This window comes from Alexandromys fortis, unplaced genomic scaffold (genome assembly GCF_014885135.2).
Source record: "Alexandromys fortis isolate MF-2015 unplaced genomic scaffold, M_Fortis_MF-2015_v1.1 scaffold_28, whole genome shotgun sequence".
Lineage (NCBI taxonomy): Eukaryota > Metazoa > Chordata > Mammalia > Rodentia > Cricetidae > Alexandromys > Alexandromys fortis.
In genome coordinates this window covers 13,539,230-13,557,238 of record NW_026067901.1, presented here as the reverse complement: position 1 = coordinate 13,557,238, position 18,009 = coordinate 13,539,230, and the positions used below count along the sequence as shown (strand labels likewise).

The 18,009-nt window shown below is 52.6% G+C and overlaps 1 protein-coding gene across 1 annotated transcript in view; it reads right to left on the bottom strand.

Annotated features, from left to right (window-relative positions):
* The window catches only part of Shisal1 (shisa like 1), a 60,398-nt gene extending 60,238 nt beyond the window's left edge, over positions 1-160 (bottom strand). Inside the window, exon 1 of the mRNA XM_050130635.1 lies at positions 141-160. The gene's annotated coding sequence lies outside the window, so the exon portion shown is untranslated. The remainder of the gene's footprint in view (positions 1-140) is intronic.
* Between the last annotated feature and the right edge of the window lie 17,849 nt (positions 161-18,009).

Below are 18,009 nucleotides of genomic sequence, written 5' to 3'. Positions count from 1 at the left end.
CTCTGTCTCCCCCCTCCTCGTCCTCTCCTCCAGTTTTTTCCTTCTTCCCTTCCCTCCTCCCCCCTCCCCAACCTCCACCAGGGGCTTCTCCTCAATATTCCCCTCATCTCCTCCTTCCCACCTGACCTGCAGCCCCATACCTGCTCCAAGAAAGACTCTGAAAGACTCAGAGACCAGAAATTGTCTGCAGGAACGCAGCCTCTTTTCTTTCCAGGACAGACCCTTGCCCGGGCAGGCAGTGGCCTTCCGTCCCACCTACTCTGTGCACATTTCCAGGCTCAGGCTGAGAGGTTTATCTTACCAACCACCCCGGAGCCAGGCAGTCGGGGCAGACTTGGTTTAAATTTCCTTGAGTGAAAGCCCTGCTTCCCTAGTCTTCTAGACCTGGGTCTAAGCCTTCACCCTATATCTCTCCCCAGAACACCCCTAGTTTTGACTTCACCCGCATTTCATCTCCCACCTGAAGGACAAGGAGGTGCTGGACTCCAGCCTCAAGCTCCTGGGACTATATTTTCCCACTGCCTGGACAGCCTCAGAAGGTCCTGTGGGTTGCTCATGGTGACCCTGAATTCCTCTCAGGGGACAGCCAGGACGCAACATCTTCACTATTTACCGAAGAAGAATATCCTTTGAGTACCTGGGAAAGCAGACCCCAAGATCCATCCCTCCAGGGTGTTATTGCCCACATTTCGGGGTCACATTTGATTTTTGAGACCTCAGTGGAATCTCAAGTAAAACTGGGCCGAGCACTACCTGCCTTGAACTTACTTCTTGCCATCTCGCTGAGTGGTTCCATTCCCCCATACTGACAGATAAACACTTAGGCTCAGAGGGGTTAGGATAGTACCTCAGAGCCACACAGTCCACAAGGGGTGAACGGGACCCAAAGTGACGCCCAAGAACCTCACTCTTCTCTCCTGGTGGAGAGATCCTTCCAGAACAGACCCTTTCCCCTCCACTGTAGAACAGACTGAACTTTCTCCAGACTCTAGAAAGAGCCTCATGGCATGCTGGAACCTGCCTGGCACTTCTGCTTTTGAGACTAGGGGACCCCAAGAGGTGCCAGATAGGAAGGACCAGCACTGTCTCTCACCCAAGCCTGTATCGGTGAAGGCCTTGCTTTCCATCTGTGACCTTGTTCTCTTCGTGGATATAGCCAGGACTGACTCACTGGGCCCACCTAAGACCAGGGCTGCCCATGGGAACTGCTGCAGCCAATGGCCAGGGCACCAAAGCTGCCCAGGCTAGGTGAGGCCAGGCTCTGGATAGGGCCTGGGAGGTGAAGCTTGCTTGGTAATGGGAGGGCACAGAAGGGAAGGGCTCCCAGCACTCGGGTTTGGGACACAAACCTCTGTATTCTTTCTTGATGCCATAGCCCTTGGCTGGCACAAACTTCTCCTTCCAAAGAGGAAGTTGAGGAAGACCCTACTTCAGCTGAGGTCGAAGACAGGAAGAGGCCCTTTGAGCTCTCTGACCATTCCATATCAGCATGGGGACCAGCAGGATTGAGGCAACTGCAGGTCTTGGTAGGAGCAGTACTATGTAAGATTTGAGCTCTCTGGCTCGGTTGAGACCCTGGCCTCAAGTTCTCAGTAATGGAGACTGAGACCAGAGGCACTCACAAGTGTACAGCAAGGGAGCAGGGCATGCTGGGAGAGCAGGGGGGAGCATGTGATACACTGTGTGGGATGCTCATGACTGATACATGTGTGTTAGGTGTGGGTATTGTGTAGTATATGTTGTGTGTGCTGTGACTGTATATATATACACATATATATGTATATATATTTGCATGTGTGTTATATGGTATGGTGTAGGGTATTTTCATATGTGGTGTGTTAGGTTGATACGATGTTGTATGGTGTATGTAGTGTGTACAGGGGGCTGGACATAGCATATTTTTTATGTGTATATGTGTGCTATGTGTTGGGTGAGGTGCATGTGTCATGGTGTAGATAGTACCCGGGGAGATGTACAACAGATATTTGGGGTGAGTGGGATGAATGGAGCATCTCATTTTGCCAGACACTCCCATGTGGTCCCCAGGTATGGCATGCCTTGGGGGGGGGCAGGCTGCCTGGGATGAAAGCAATCTGTGTATGGTACATTCTGGGTGGAGGTGCCCTCTTCCTGCCTCCCACATTGATGTGGAACAGGCTCACGTCACAATGAGAGTAGGTACCTGGAGATATGTGGGACTCACTGAACCTCACAGGTTGTTGTGACAGCTGATGTCCAGCCTCTTGCCAGCCCAGTTCAACAGGACACAACCCAGGCCCCTGTCTTCACCCCTTGACCACTTCCTCTGCAGTCAGCCTGTGCCAGCTACACTGAGGCCATCATGGGCACAATGAGGTCCCTCCACCACCACCCCCCCCCGCCCCGTTACACAGATTTCCCTACCTTGAACAAAATCCCTTAGTCCCCCTGAGCCTTATTTCCTCATCTATGAGGTAGAATAACCACCAGGACCAGTGGGAAGATTACTGACAGACCACATCACCTCAGCCCTGTATCTCAACAAGCCAGCACTGACTTAGTAGGTTTTTGGTCCTGCCAGTGTCCTCTTGTCCTTTAGAGAAGGAGGGTTTGTCCTCTGCCTGGCCCCACCCCATTTCACTGTTGCTTGCCTCTGCACCCCAGGACCTTGTGGTTGCTATACCAATGACCACACACAAAGCAGCTTCATGTGTCACACATCTATTCCATGCTCTGCAGTTCTGAAGTCCAAGTCAAAAGTTCTGCTAGCCCTGGGCCAAGGTGTCCAAATAAGAAGGGCCATATTTTCCTGGGGGCTTCAGGAGAGAGCCTTTCCTGCACCTTTAGTCTAGGTGACCCCAGTATCCATCACTGGTGGGTGTATTGCTTCAGCCTGCACCAGGGGCTCCCCCAACAATCCCTGTCAACTTCCTGTCTCAGCATCTTTAACCCCACCACATGCAAACCTTTTTTTTTTTTTTTTTCTTTTTCCTTCTTTTAAACAGGGTTCCAAATATCCCAGGCTGGTCTCAGACTTCCAAGGGTGAATTTGAACTTCCTGACCCTCCTGTTTTCACTCCCCAAGGGCTAGGACTGCAGGCATGCACCACCATGCACAGTGTGTATTGCTGGGGATGGAATCTAAATGTGTGTGTTAGGCACACGCTCTACCAGCTGAGCCACAACCTGGCCTCCATTTCTCTCCATTTTATTTCATTTTATTGACTTATTTCGTGTGTGTGTGCCATGGTATGCATGTGGAGGTCAGAGGAGGACTTTCAGGAAACAGTTATCTCCTCCCACTATATGAGCCCCAGGGATTAAACACATGTCTGTTTGGTTTGGTAGGAAGGCTTTTATCCATTGAGCCATCTTGCTAGCCCTTGAGGGACCAACAACAGACTCAGGAATGGGGCTGGGGTGCCAAGGGGGAAGAGAAGTGATGCTCAGCTTTCTTCCCCTTTGAATATGCAGAGCAGGGAGCGGGGAGGACCAGGAGAGGCAGGCAGCTCACTGGTCATCTATAGAGCCATCAATGCATCTGTGCCGAGTCCCCTCTTCCACCAGGAGTCGAGTGAGCAGGGAGGTGGGTTTGGTGTCTTCAGAGCTGACCGAGCAGCTGCTCTCACCCCGTTTCGGCACCTGCAGTGGGGAGCCCTGCTCTGAACCCCAGCACCACCCTCATCCTCCAGCCTTATTTACTATTTCTCAGCCTTCGGGAGGCCTGCTCCCCCGCAAAAGCAACTGCTCACCGGGCAGGCAGGCGACCGGCAGGCGGGCCGGCCTGGCGATGACTCATGCTCTCTCTGCGAGTGCAGCCTTTTCAAAGGGCTGGCTGGGGAGGAAGCTAAATTTAAAGCCAGGCTTCCCGAGAAGATCACCTGCCACGTCAAAATCGTTGCCATTTAATTAGAAGTTGGGGGCACAAGGCTTCCCACCCTGATCTCTCTGGAATCCTCCTGGGGAAGGCTGAGGGGGAGGCACAGCCCCCAGGGGGCAAGAGCCAGCTGACTCCCCAGCTGTGACATGTCTCTCCCAGACTTCCTTCAGGGAGTGGCCCCCACCTTCCAGGGACCATTAGCTCCTTCCTTCCACCTCTTCAAGCTTTTAGGGTTCTATCCTTGAGTCCCAGTTCCCCAGTGTACAATACACGTCGAAGAACAGGGCTCAAAAAGTCTAGAGGTCCCTGATCCCCCAAATAAGGATAAGGCTGGACCAGGCCTCAGTTCTGTCTTTAGATACATGCTGGGCCATGGGACTTTTCAATCCTTGCATTGGGAATGTAGGCTAGCTTGCTTGCATTGGGGACCCTGCTAGCTTGCTTGTTCACAAAGAATGAGAGATCTTTGCTAAAACAAGTATTTGAAGGTGCCCTGGAGGACTGCCTGGTGGAGATAGGGACCCCTGAGGTAAAAGTCACCCAGGCAAAGCCCTTCTGTCTTGGTCAGAAGGTGAGACCCACAGCTGCGTGTTTCCCAGGATCTTCTGGAGCCACAGAACAAAGTATGGCCTCAGCCTCCTCATGCTGTAGGAGCAGGCCTGTCAAAGCCAGGCTGCTCAGGGGCTTAGGAAGCCAGCTACGGTATCAGCCCTGAGCCAGGCTCTCCAGTGAGGCTTCTAGGGCTGCATGTGCCCTGGGTCTCACTGCACATGTCAGGGAGGTCCATGTAGCTAACTAACCGGGTCAGACATACTGAACTGAGCAGGATACATGTACCACAGTCATCTTGGGGCCTTGGGAGCTCAGACTTGCAGAACTGACCCAGGGGTTCAGAAAACCTCCCTGATCACATGCCCTGCAGAATGACCAAAGGCCTGATTGTCTACACTGGAACTCCTTCGAGATTCCCAATCCTGCCCTCTGTCCTAGCCTGCTCCCTCTTGACTGCAGCTGCCATAACCACTTCCCCTGATAATTCTGAAGAAGGAGAGGAAGGACAGCTCGCATTTCTCACAGCTAAGGCAGGCACCATAGCTCGCCCAGGTTCAAGATGGCCCCAGCAGCTGGTCTGTGACTTTGCAGCATGGAAGAGAGGGAGGAAGGTGCAGACATTACAAAGAATGTTGATATCTACTGAGGGCAGGATGAGGAAGTTATGAGGTGTGATGACTGTACCCCTTGAGCCTTTAGAAACAAAGGCTATTTCCAGCACCCCAGTGTGGGAGGGTTTGGTGTGCTGATGAGGTTCTCCAGGCAAGGAAGGGAAAAGCTGAGGGCACTCTGGTCTCAGTAGGAGACAGAACCCTCTAAGTGCCAGGGCCTGGGTTCTACTTGAAGATACCATTATGACAGCCTGTGAGGCCTGAGCAAAGGAACCCCAGAGGCCGGTTGGATGTCCATGAGGGCCACAAAGGGATGCTTTGTGGTGGTAAGCCAAGATAGCTTTCTAGCCAGCGTACCCAAGAAGGGCTCGTGCCTGTGGCTTCTGAAGACATTTTGCCTGATAGCTCATCTGTCCCATTGCAACAGAACCGAGTCAGCACAGCTCTGACCTGCTACCCCTCTGCTCTGCAGACCTGTGGTCTAGCCTGCGGAGTGGAATGGGGCCTGGTCTGGTGTTTATCTTGAGAAGACAAAGGCCTGCCACCATGAGACGCAGTAGCAAGGGCCCTCGGGCTCCCAATTTACTGAGTTGCCTAAGTCAGACTCTGCTATGTAGGACATCAGGCTACCAGGGGCTGTCTGCCTCTAGTGTCAAGAAGGAACCAGGGATAGGTCACCACTTCACTGCTCAAAACTGGAAAATAAGAGCCCCAGGGGGAGAGGGTTAGTATCATGGCTCAGTTTCCCCATCTATACCTTCACTAATAATTTTCCGCCCCCTCCCAGCATACACCCAGGAAGCACCAGGCTCCATTCTCAGGGTAGAAGGCACACAAAATGGTAACATGTCCAGGGGAGGTGATGTCACAGCCTGTCCTCACAAACAGCTTCCTAGGTGACAAGCTGACAATCGAGGTGACAAGCCAAGGTGTGGGCTTCCATTCAGGCTTCAGTGACGCTCTGAACCCTGGGCCTCAGCCCCAGTTCACCCTGTGCTAGCTGGTGACCCAGGCAGAGGGTCTCCTAAAGCTCATTCACAACAGAAAGAGCTCGGGCTGACAGAGGGAGAGGCATGCCCAGGCCTTGGGGACATCGGTTTATATGGGTTATTTCACTCCTCCATTTGGCCCACTTGGGTTTAGATTCTCCACAGCCGGTGGCCCTCACAACTCACCTCGTCTTCCCACGGAAGCAGCATAGACATAAACCAGAGGCTGCAAAGATGAACAGGGCATATATCAGTTTGGCTGGATGAGAACCCAAGCCACAGGCCTGACTGCCACCCAGCCCTGACTCTCCTCAGCAGACCTGAAAACCGGGTGCCAACATGAGGCTAATTATGGCCCTGGCACAAACAGAAGCCTTCCTGGCTCACCAAATGTCCTTGAGAAGTACAGGGAGAAGGGCCAGGGCTAACCTTGTGTTTAGGTTGTGGGAAGGGGGCTCGGAGAAATGGTCTAACTGGCCCCAGGCCACACAGCTCAGATACTGGACAGAAGGAGCCCTCTGAGAACTCCCATTGGCCTGGGCTATCCCTTCGTGGGGGAGGGGTCTCCGAATTGGAAGGTTAGCGTGATGGACTTTGCTGCACAAGCCTGTTGTCTTAAGTGTTCAAGGGCCAAGCAAGGCATCCCTGGCCGGAACAGGAGCCTTGACTTGTCTGTGTGACTTCATGTCACAGGCTGACACTCTGCCTCTCTCTCTGACCTGCTTGTTGGGACTGACGGTTGCCCTCTAGGGTTAACTGAAAGGATGGGTGTAATAGTGTGTCTGTTTAACCAAAAACCAGGTAGGGGGCGTCACCCACCCCAGTACCACTCAGAGGCCACTCAAATCTTCACAGCTGTCTCGGAAGTCGCTTCTGAGCTCCTGTTAGAGAACAGAGCAAGCCCAGAGGCGTTAAGTGACTTACACAACATCACACAGCTGGGACCACCACTCTCTCCAGGCTGCTACACTTGGCAGAGTAGAAGGCCCTGGAATGGGGGCATGTCTCTCTGCCTTCTAGGCCTCAGTTTCACAGCTTGCTCCATGCTTACTGCCAGGCAGTAGTGCAAGGCTCTGGCAAGCTTAGTCTTGCTGGCTTCTGGATGACTCTGTCCAGGCACAGGGATGTAGGCTCTCCAGGGTTCAATGTCTCAAGTGCAGGGACCCCATGGGGTTCCAAGTCTCTTTATCACCCTAGACTGTTCACTTGGCCTCCCCCAGTGACCTTCAACACTAAAAAAAAATGTATTTCTGTATAGCTCAAGGAGCAAATGGCTTGAATTCTATTCTGGGGAGACTCCCAGTAGAGAGTAAGCCATGGACTGACCACTGGCCAGTCATCTGACCATTGGTCAGCCATAGTAGCTCACATATGTGAAGATTCTAAGCTTCCAAAAGGCCTGGTGGGGTGTGGAGTGGAAGACTGAGGGAAGGTGTGTGGTGGCCAAGGTCCTAGAGACACCCAGAAGTCCTGTCAGGGGTTTCCTTGCTGATTTACCAGGCAGGACTCAGTTCCTCTGGACCAGAGCAATGAAAGTAGGTGCTGATGTTCAGAACCTGGGTCCACACCCCTTAGGCTGATTCTTACCAGCCCACCACGAGCAAGGCATTTGTCGCATATAGCAAAGGCTAGGGAGGATCAGAGAGGTTAAGTATCTCTTTCGAGGCCACACAGCTGGTAATTAGAAGATGATGCCTCCGCCATATTGATCACAACAGCACTGTTTGTGTAGAGAAAAAGCAGACCCCAACTTCAGAGGCTGAGAGGTACCCTTGCCTAGCCCTCCCCACCCAAGCCACACAAGGGGCCAGAGCTGTGCCGACAGACTCGTTTGTGGCTGGCTTCCAGTCTCCCTTGACTACTGGATCCTAGACAAAGGAGACAGGCTGCCTTCTGCCCCAAAGCACTGTGGGAGCCCTGGGAACCATCTGCCAAGATGGAACCCAGAGTCACAGCCCACCAGGGACTCTAGGAAAGACGAGACTCACTGCAAGTGGGGGGTCTTGAGATGAGAGCTTGGGTACTCGCCCCAGGCTACCCTGCCCTGCCCTCCATGCAACCTTCATGTCCCTTCCACATGTGACAAAGTAAAACCCAGGCTGGGTCTGCTGCTTACCAGTAACCTGTCACTCGGGACACGTCGCTTTCCTCCTCAGTGGCCTCGTCTCAGAACTGGACTCGTCATTCCTCCTTCCCCTAGACCCTGAGATGTGGTTGTATCCACCGGGACCTTGGCAGGACATGGGGCAACCACAGGCCCTCAGCATCCCCAGCCCTCTAGAGACACAGGCCCGGAGCTTGGCACTTCATTTGCATCAGGTCCCCTGTGTGCTGGGCTCCCAGCTACGCGTTGGCATTGCTGTTGGTGACAATATGGTCACATGATGTCACTGAGAACAAGGACGTGAGGAAACCATGTCACAGTGCAGATGGTCCTATAGTAGGACAGCCTGATGCTCCCAGGATCACGATGAGCAAATTCATACCAGGGTGACTCGAGCGTAAGGTAAAATGATGGCGTTGAGAGATGCGGTCAGCACAGAAAGGACAAGGCTATGGCTGGCCGGGCATAGCAGGCTGGCTCCTGTTAAGCACAGGGTACACAATCCAAAAGAACAATATCAAGTCAGGCAGTGCTGGTTACACAGCTAGTCCCAGCCACTAGCCAGTGCCCAGAACCCTTTGCACACTGGCCATGCCTTATGGTCTCTACCCTAGTACTACAGATGCACAGGGACCTCACTGCCTGCAGTGCACTAGACAATAGAAGCTTCCCCACTGGTATAATCCTCCACGGTGGCTGCTGCCGTTGAGCAAATGTCCTCGTTTTATTTGTGGTCACAGCCAAAGCTGTTGTTTGTGCCACGTATTGGGTAACAGCGTTCCAGCAGGGGTCAGACATCACCTGCCCTACTGTGATAGGTGACTGCCATCATGGCCAACCTCCCTCCCCCCCCCCCCCCCCCCCCCCCCCAAACAAATCAAGGATAAGGAGCAGTGTGCTTAGGGACCAGAGCCTGGAGTCCTTTCTTGTCATGACCGGTGCCCAACAAAAACAACCTGAGGGAGAGACTGGGAGCCAACCATGAATGAGTTTGTCTGTGTCTTCACACCTTTGGCCCCTTGCTCACAGCCTGAGGGCACAACCCAGGAAGGCACACAGAGACCGGAGCGTGAGGCAGCTGCTCACGTTGTGCCCAGGGGAAGCAGAGGGAAATGTTCATTTCCATCCTCTTGTCATTCAGCCCAGAAGCCCGGCCCAGGCAGTGGTGATGCTCACATTCAAGATGGGTACTCCTCCATCAGTGAAACCTCTCTGGAAACATTCCCAGTGACAAACTCAGGGGTGCGTTTCCATGGCGATTCTAGAATGCCGTCGAGTTGATGATGGAACTGAGCGGTTGCAACTCCGTCCCTCACAAACTTGACACAAGCATCACCTAAACTCGTACCATCCCATCCTGCCCCAGAGGGTCTCTCTTCCATCTCATTAAGATGCATTTAGCTCATCTCTGAAAGTCCCCATTGCCTTTAAACATCTAAAACGCTGCTCAAAAGCCCAAAGTCTCTTCTGAGACCCAGGCAGTCTCCTTCCCATGAATCCCTATTAAAACCCAAAATACCAAGTTACATATTTCTAGTGGTGTCACAGAAAGGATGTTCTCATTCCAAAAGGGAGGAATCAGAAGACAGCAAGGAGCATTCAGACTGAAGCAAGACTCAGATTCAGTGAGGAAACACAGATCCATATCTGGCATCTGGGACTCAGGATGGAATTGTCTGTGTACCAACAGCCATGGGCCACCCTGCTTCCCTAGCTCTGCCACCTATGCATATCTGACCTCTCTTCTGGGCTGGTTTCACCCTGTGCCTGCAGCTTTTTTCTCAGTGGATGTCCCATGGTCCTGGCATCTCCATGGCAATTCAGTCTTCATCTTTACAGCTTCGTGCAATGGCCTCTCCTTGCGAAGACTCCAAGCCTGATCTGAGGGGCTTTCTGGAATCTCCGAAGGCTTTATAACACATTTGCTTTGCATCTTTCATGCCTGTAAAAACATCAGCCTCTTTGGACCACGGCGGAGATGACCTCTGAGCATCTTCGAGGCTGACTCTGCAGTAGGGGTCCCTGTAATGACAACCTCAGCTCAGGTTCTCCCCTTCCGAATGAATTTGCACTTCTACTGGAGCCTTTAATTGGTGAAGCTTTAGTGGTGTTAATCTCTGTAACAGTGATATCTGCTCCTTCTGAGCCCTCTTATCTCCACTGTGAGCTCTCTCATTCTCTCCCCTTTGCCAATCCTAGGGTTTCCCACACCTTTCTCTTTTCTTTGTTACTTTTTGTTACTACGGCCTAGATAGAAGCGGTGAGCAGCAACCATGCCATACAGCCCAGGCATCAAAAACAAATCTGCCCTTTACTTTTGAGTCCAGTCTCATCCAAGTTCTCAGGACATGGACAGAATGAATCTGGATTCTTGGCCAAATACATGGGTCTAGCCCAAACCCCACTGCCTCTCTGAACCTTCACAATTCCACTAAACTCAACTTACAGCACTCTGGGGCTTCTTTAGCCTGTTACTCCAAACTACTCCACACCCCCTCACAAACTGGTCCCCCACAGTCAGGCTTAGCACAGTGTCAGCCCTACTTCTTGGCACCAGTTTTCTGTTTTAGGCACCTTCGTGTGGCTGTGAAAGGAATGGGGGGGGGGGGGGGGGGGGGGGAGGGAGGGAGGGAGGGAGGGAGGGAGGGAGGGAGGGAGGGAGGGAGGGGAAAAAGGAGAAGGGTGAGCCTCATGGTTTAAGGAGAGACGATGGGGAAGGCATGGTGGCAGGAGTATGAAGCAGTGGGTCACCTTGCATCTGTAGTCGGGAAGCAGAGGTGAGGGGAACGCTGGTGCTCAGGGGCTTCTCCTTCACTCTGGGACCAGACCCCTGAGTTGGAGCCTCTCCACATTCAAGATGGGTGTTCTTGGTGAAGTCTTTGGGAAACCCTTACAGTCACAGCCAGGGCTGCGCTTTGGCATCGTTCTGCCATTCTAAGGCAGTCAGGTCAACACTGAAGAGCAACTGTTGCAGCTATAGGGCCAGCATCCTACCGGCCCTGTGAGAGACACCTCAGCCAGCTTGGGGGCTCTGCAGCAATGCTTGCATAGCAGAAGGGACAGCAGAAGCAGGTGGGTGAGGGGTGGAGATGCCTGGCCCCCCCCCATGGGTGTCAGCAAGACTGAGGAGCCTTCCCAAGGCCCCTTCCCAGAACTGGAGTTGGAGCTCAGGGTAGGAAGTCTGTGCAGTGGCGTGAGGGCTGGCTGGTCTGAAAATGACAAGAAGAGCCCCCCTTTGCCACCACGGGCTTGCTAACCCTTCCCAGACAGGCCCCCCATCACCAGCATGCTGGCCTCACTGAGCAACATTCTTTTCGTCAGGCCTCCAGTTCTCACCTCTCAGCTGCTACTTCCACATACTCCTCTTGATACCCACAGGTGCCCCTTGGCCCACACCTCACTCTCCCCCACATGGACTTGGGCGATAATCATCAAGTTTCACCCCAGCTCCATTCTCTGGCCCTGAGTTTTCAATTAACTACAACCTGAAGATGTATATGAAACTCCAGTTCCAGTGTCTCTCCCCTGTGCACAACCTTGCTCTGGCTCCTTACTGCTCTCAGCTAAATGCTGCAGTGCACCTGCCATCTGGGTACCAGAAGGCAGCTCATTTTGCCAGCCTTGCTATAGATGGGTCCTACAGGCCACAGGAGCCGGCGCTGTGTCCTTCCCTAAGCGTCTTCTCTGGTACTTGTTAGGCTCAGGCTACTGCGGCCATTTGTTTCCTGCAGGGTCCCTGCATCCCTTGGGCCTTCTGCCTGTCCCAGCCCTTAGCATGGAGTCTGTCTGTGCTTAAACGTCACCACCAGAAGTTCCTTGGGGACTCAGCTCAGTGTCCCCAGTGTTACCTATGTCACAGGGCTCTATGTGTGTCAGGCTTCACGGTGTCCTCACAGGCCTGGGCTCTGACTCCTCCCAAGAGAAAGAACAGGGAACAGTGCTCAGAGCTCCCGGAATGTCACGTACAGTCTGGCCTTTGTGCAACTTAACGCTGGTGGTTTATTAGTGAGCACAATTGCTACTGGTATCACACCTCCCTCCATTCCTTTTGAGTGTATCCCCAAGTTTAATCACTTCTCCCCATACCCTAAATGCAGAGACTCTCCCCACAGCAGATAATGACATGCGAAGTCATATATGTATATGTGTGTGTGTGCATGTGTGGGTGTTGTCATCAGTTTTACATGGTTTGGATTCTCCCTTCAGCCTTCTGGCCTCCCCACAAATCCACAGGAAGACTGGAGGCTCCATTGGAGTGTCAGTGTACTGTTATGATGTCTTGTTACAAACCCGTGCAACAGGTCTCTGCCTCCAGCCCTCTGCAGTGTCACTAGGAAGATAGCGAAATAATTTGTGCCGGCCACCCAACGGAGTTTCTGCAGGTCACTGGTTCAGCTCGGAGGACAATGGAAACTCAAAGTTTCCCTGCTCCAGGAAGCCTACCAGGCCTGGTCAGTTCACTTAAGGTGGCCTTGAACTTTGCAGCTTCCTTCCGTCCGGACTTCCCTGACTACACTGAGAAACCTCACCACCGATTCAAGTTTGTCTGTGCATCCTGAGGATGGTAAGTGGGTATCCAGAAGGTGATGTGTAGGTGATGTGAAGGTAGGTGGATACAGGATTGAGTAAAGGAGAATAATTGGAAAGATGGATGTGTGGGTAGATGGACGGATAGTTGGGTGGGTAGGTGGGTGGGTGAGGAAGAGATAGAAAGGTAAGTGGATGTGTGGGTGGGCAGATGGATGGATGGGTAGGTGAATTGGTGGATAGGTGGGTGGATGGGTGAACAGATGAACTGGTGAATAAGTAGGTGAATGGGATGGATGGATAGATAGATGGATGGATGGAAGGACAGATGGATAGAAAGGTAGGTGGGTAGATGGATAAGTAAGTAAATGGATTAGTAGATAAGTGAGTGGGTGGTGGATGGGTGGGTAGGCTTGTAGGTAGGTGGGTGGGTGGGTAGTGGATGGGTGGGGAGACTGGTAGGCAGGTGAGTGGGCAGCTGCCTATGCCTTGCTACTCATCCTTGCACTTCTCAGAACTCTGAGTTTCAACACCCCAACCTAATCCCCTCAAACTCTTGCTGGATTTTGGTCCCACCCTCCTCAGCTGTTTCTTACACGCTTCCTAACCATGAGGCCTTGCTAGCCAACTTCATTTTGCTGCCTCTCTGCCCCAAGCCCCACTCTGTTCTGCCCCAGGCAACACATATCTAGTGGGTGCAGTTTCCAGAGGACTGGACCACCATCCAGCCATGCCAGAGCCTAGCCCACCCCCTCCATCTCCTAGCATGGCCACCATCACCATCTAAAAGTCAACATGGCCTCTCTTCCACCCAGGGTCTGTGACCAAGACTTGGTGGTAACCCTGGCCTCTTCTGTGGCGTTGAAGCTGGCCCCAGCCACACAGGAGGGTGGGAATGAGGCCAGCTCATGTCTCGTCATGGGGACTAAGAAGAGATGTGGCAGCCTCCATTTTGTTACTATTATCACAGTACTGGCATCCAAAGCCAGAGTCTCACACATGCTAAGGAAATGCTTCACCATGAGCTACACCACCCTCTGGCCTTGTTTTTACTTTCTATTTGGAAACAGAATCTCGCAAAACCCCTCAGATTGACCTTCAGCTCACTGTATTCCAGGGTGACCTCGAACTTGCCACTCTCTGTCTCAGCCTCTTTCTTGAGTAGCTGGCATCACAGGTCCACACCATGCAGCATCTGCACTGGACTGTGGGATAGGTCTGCCTGCCCCCACCAAAGGGTGGGCTTCTGGAAAATAAAATCCCCAGTTTCCCAGGAATGCATAGTTAAATCTGAGAAGTATTCACTGGATACCTAGGGGGTTGACACCTCACTGAGTATGGGCTACTTCAACACATGGTCCAGGCCCTTGCCATCTCTTGAGGAACAGTGACCAAATGGTGGGATTATGAATCCATCTAAATGATAGCAAATGGGACAAAACACAGGGCCTAGTGAGTCCCGCCCTCACCTGCCTGTTCACCTATGCCAGTTGCTAGGCCTTGAGCATGCTCCCTTCTGCCTGGGCAAACACACTGCTAGGTCCTCCATCAGAGTGTCTCAGCCAAAGTCAATTTCCTCCCAGTGATAGAAGGTGACTTTTTTACTTCTACAGTTCAAGGATCTGAGACGCTTGAGACACAGCAGTTCCATTGCCCACCCCTGCTGTGTGCCGTGCTCCCCCGCAGTGTGGACAGCTGTTGCTGGTATCTCTAGGCACATGGCTAAGCCCTGCCAGCTGTTGGAGAACAGAAAAGGTACCTGGGTGGGGAGAATTTTCACCTTCAAATGTGCTGAGCCAGCACCTGGCTGTCATTCCTGTTTCTGAAGTCTCTGTAGGATGAGGACATCCTTCTGCCACTTACCAAGGGGTGACCTTAAGCCTGCTGCCCAGAAGAACCTGGCCTTGCCTGGCCTAAAGGTTTGGGGGTGGCTCCCTACGACCCTGATTCTGCCCCCACTGAGTGACCTGAAGATAGCGGTCCCTGCTCGGCCCTCATCTAGCCCCTCAGCTCTCCAGTCTTGCTAGCTGCCCAGTTGGCCTCAATTGCCCACATCCACTTGCAGAGCAGGAAGGAGTAATAGCCGAATCGTTCCCCAAACCTTGCATCCAAAGCAAAGCTCAGGTCAGGCACTCCTGGACCTAGTGACCCTGGGGGAGTCCCTGCACCTCTCCCAACTTACCATCCTGTATTAAACGGGGATGTGCCTGTGTATGGCACACACTAGGAGCCTCCAATGCTTCTTGCTTCCTTGTGGGACATCTGCTTTCGTGATGGCATTCAGAGAACAAAAAGTAGCCCTGCTCACTGTGTCTGGGGACAGGGGGACCCTGGGGACATCCCATATAGAACAAGAGCCCCAACAGTTACTTTCTGAACTGGAAAAGTGGCATGGGTTGCCACTCCTAGTAGGATGCTTCCCACTTCTAGAGGCTATCAAGTACCCTTTGGGGCTAGGGACAGCAAATCCAGACACCATCCATGGATTTTATGACCCTGTGGGTGTTGTAGCCCCACAGGCAGCAGATTCAGACTAAATAGACCCTACAGGGTCCCTCTGTCCCCTGATGGAGCTCTGTGTCCAATTGCAAATCATAGAAGACTAGCGATGTAGGCCCCACTGGAACCGTCCTCTCTGCCTGCAGCTTGGGTACTGGGGCTCAGCTGAAGACTGGGCAGTGTTTAGGTTTGGACTTTAGAAGAGTCTATTGACAAAACAGAGAGAAAAGGTCAGCCTGCTAAACAGAAGCAGGAAGAGTTCCTCCCTCATGCTGCCCTGATCATAGCCCTGCCCACCGCATCCTTGCTCAAGCAGAAACCAGCCCTGGTACATCAGCCTGTAACAAAACACTCCAGAGGCCCCTGGGAATGAGGAGGCCCAGGAATGCTGATGGGGGGAACATGGAGGACCAACGGGTGGGCTACCTGGAAGCCGACTATATTGATGATGGCAAGTCACAGCCAGCAGAGGTCATAGGGTAAGGGACTTCTGAAGTCAGTGTTTCTAACTGACCACTGGGCATGTTATGGGGTGGTGATAGTGGCTAAAGAAAAGGTATTACAGAGATGGTACACTGGGTTCCTCAGCCCTCCATGTCCCCTGTGTGGCACCAACCTGGCCCACAGGCCGCTCTTTCTGAAACGTCCCAACGCAGGGCTAACTGGATTGGCTCATAGGAGCCTTCCCAAATGCCAGCATCTCACCAGGTCCCTGGCCCAGCTTACCCACCCCTGGATGCTCCTCCATCTTTTCCTTTTCTATTGTTGTCTCTTGTTTAGTCCAATGGCCTCCAAGCCCTTAGGCAGCTTGCTTTTTATCCTTGTTACAAAGTCATCCCTTTGATCTTGGTTTGATCTCCAGAGTGGGCAGGCACTGGTGGCTCTACGTGGGCCTCCCATAGGCCTTAGGGACAAGCTGCCAGATGAATGGGTGCACCCTAGGGTACCACTTTGAGGGCAGCAATTGCCTGTGGTTCTGAAAACTGGGGTGGGTGGGAGCCTGGGAAGATGGCTCTCGCTCCAGCACTGGAGTTCTCTCTTTTCATTTATCACAACCCATGAATCTAACACGTTAGGAGGAGAGGGATGCTTGGTGGCAATTCAGGTGAGGCCAGAGGACACTAGGAAGTCTGCCGGTTCCTTTGTGTTTTTTCTAGAGAGGGGGATCTGATTCCCACGCAGCTGTGGGCTTTGTTTAATTATTTCTGGGGCTTTCTTCAGCTCTCTGCCCACGGGTTACACGATATCATTACATAAAGCGATCTCAATAATGAAGCTCAGGAGACTACTCACTTCTTGCCGGTGTAGACCAGGCTCAGTGCACACAGAGAACAGCAGCTGGGATTAGAATGTGACCTGGGATAGGGATTTTGGTAAAGAGGCTTCTCCTGGCACCAGGAACAGGAAGTAGAAGGGATTGGGCTCTGGAAAAACCAAAAACCAAGTCTTGGACTGGCATGGGACCCAGAGTGACAACCACCCTGGGTACTCTGTATTCAGCTCTGTGGGCCTTCAGCTAAGCAGTCTCCTGCCTCAGAACCTTTGAATTCACTTGTCTCCCTCTCTTCGCAGGGAAGTCTTTCTGACGTACCTACATCCAACACTGTTCAGGGAAGTCTTTCCGACATACCTACATCAATCACAACACTGTTCAGGGAAGTCTTTCTGACGTACCTACATCCAACACTGTTCAGGGAAGTCTTTCTGACGTACCTACATCCAACACTGTTCAGGGAAGTCTTTCTGACGTACCTACATCCAACACTTGACTCTCCTCCTTCTGGCTACCGTTCTCTCCTCACCCCCGCCCTGATGTACACAATTATGAAGAGTGAGCAACTGGATTCCGGAATTCTGCAGAATATGTGTGTGTGAAGGCAGTGGTGCGTCTCCCCCCCCCCCCCCCACACACCTAGTTTCTGGTCCGAGGGAATGAGGTGTAGGTGAAGCCATTTGCCCTATGAAGAGTTCCTGAGACAGTGCTTGCCCAGCAAGCTCCGGTTTCCACATGTGCCCAGGGGTCTCAGTGTCCCATGGCCCCCTCTCCGTCTCGTCTATAGCTAGCTACACCCGGTAACTGACCTAACTGAAACAGGCTCCAGACCTTAGCACAACCGACTCCATGATGGAAGTGCCATCCAGGCTATAAAACTCAGCACACTGACAGAAGCATCACCTGCCATAATGAAAACAAAGACCCAACCCATCCAAGTTCATAGTTCTGGGGAAGTCTCTTAAGTGTGCTAACCTTGATTTTTGACTTCGGTAGGTCTGCTTCTGGCTAACTGTTCTTCTGAACTGAAGTATGTCCACCCAGGATCTGGTTTTGCGCTTTGAAGCTCACCCTGAGAAAGGCTCCGGTTTACAGTGGGAGACTGAACATCCAGTGTAGTCAGTCACTGACTGGCTAGTAAAGACTTTCTATTGGCTTAAACCTATGCCTGAGGAGTTTTTTTTCTGGCGGCTACGCTACAACGCTAACCAGCTTCCCAAGCTGCAGCTGGTTTCCTGCAATGCTTGGGTGCTGCTGCCTAGAGCTGAACTAGCTCCAGATCCCTAGGAAAAGGCCAAGCCCTGGGCCTCGGAGTGCAACTTCATGTAGAGGGAAAGCGCCTGTCCTGTAACTGAGAGGAGAATGTGCCAGCTATTCCCCGACTCCGGGAACAGGAACAGCCATGCTAGAAAAGCCCTGCATGCTGGTGAAGACAGGGTGGCGTGACTACAGGACCGGGAGGGCAAGGGCAGATGCTGAAGGAAGCCTAGATGGTTGCCTTCTCCATGCCACAGGAGAAACTTCCCCAGCCCACGCTTTGGTCATTGCTTGTGGATGCCATATTGTACATCCCTCAGTCAGTGGCACCTGTGAAG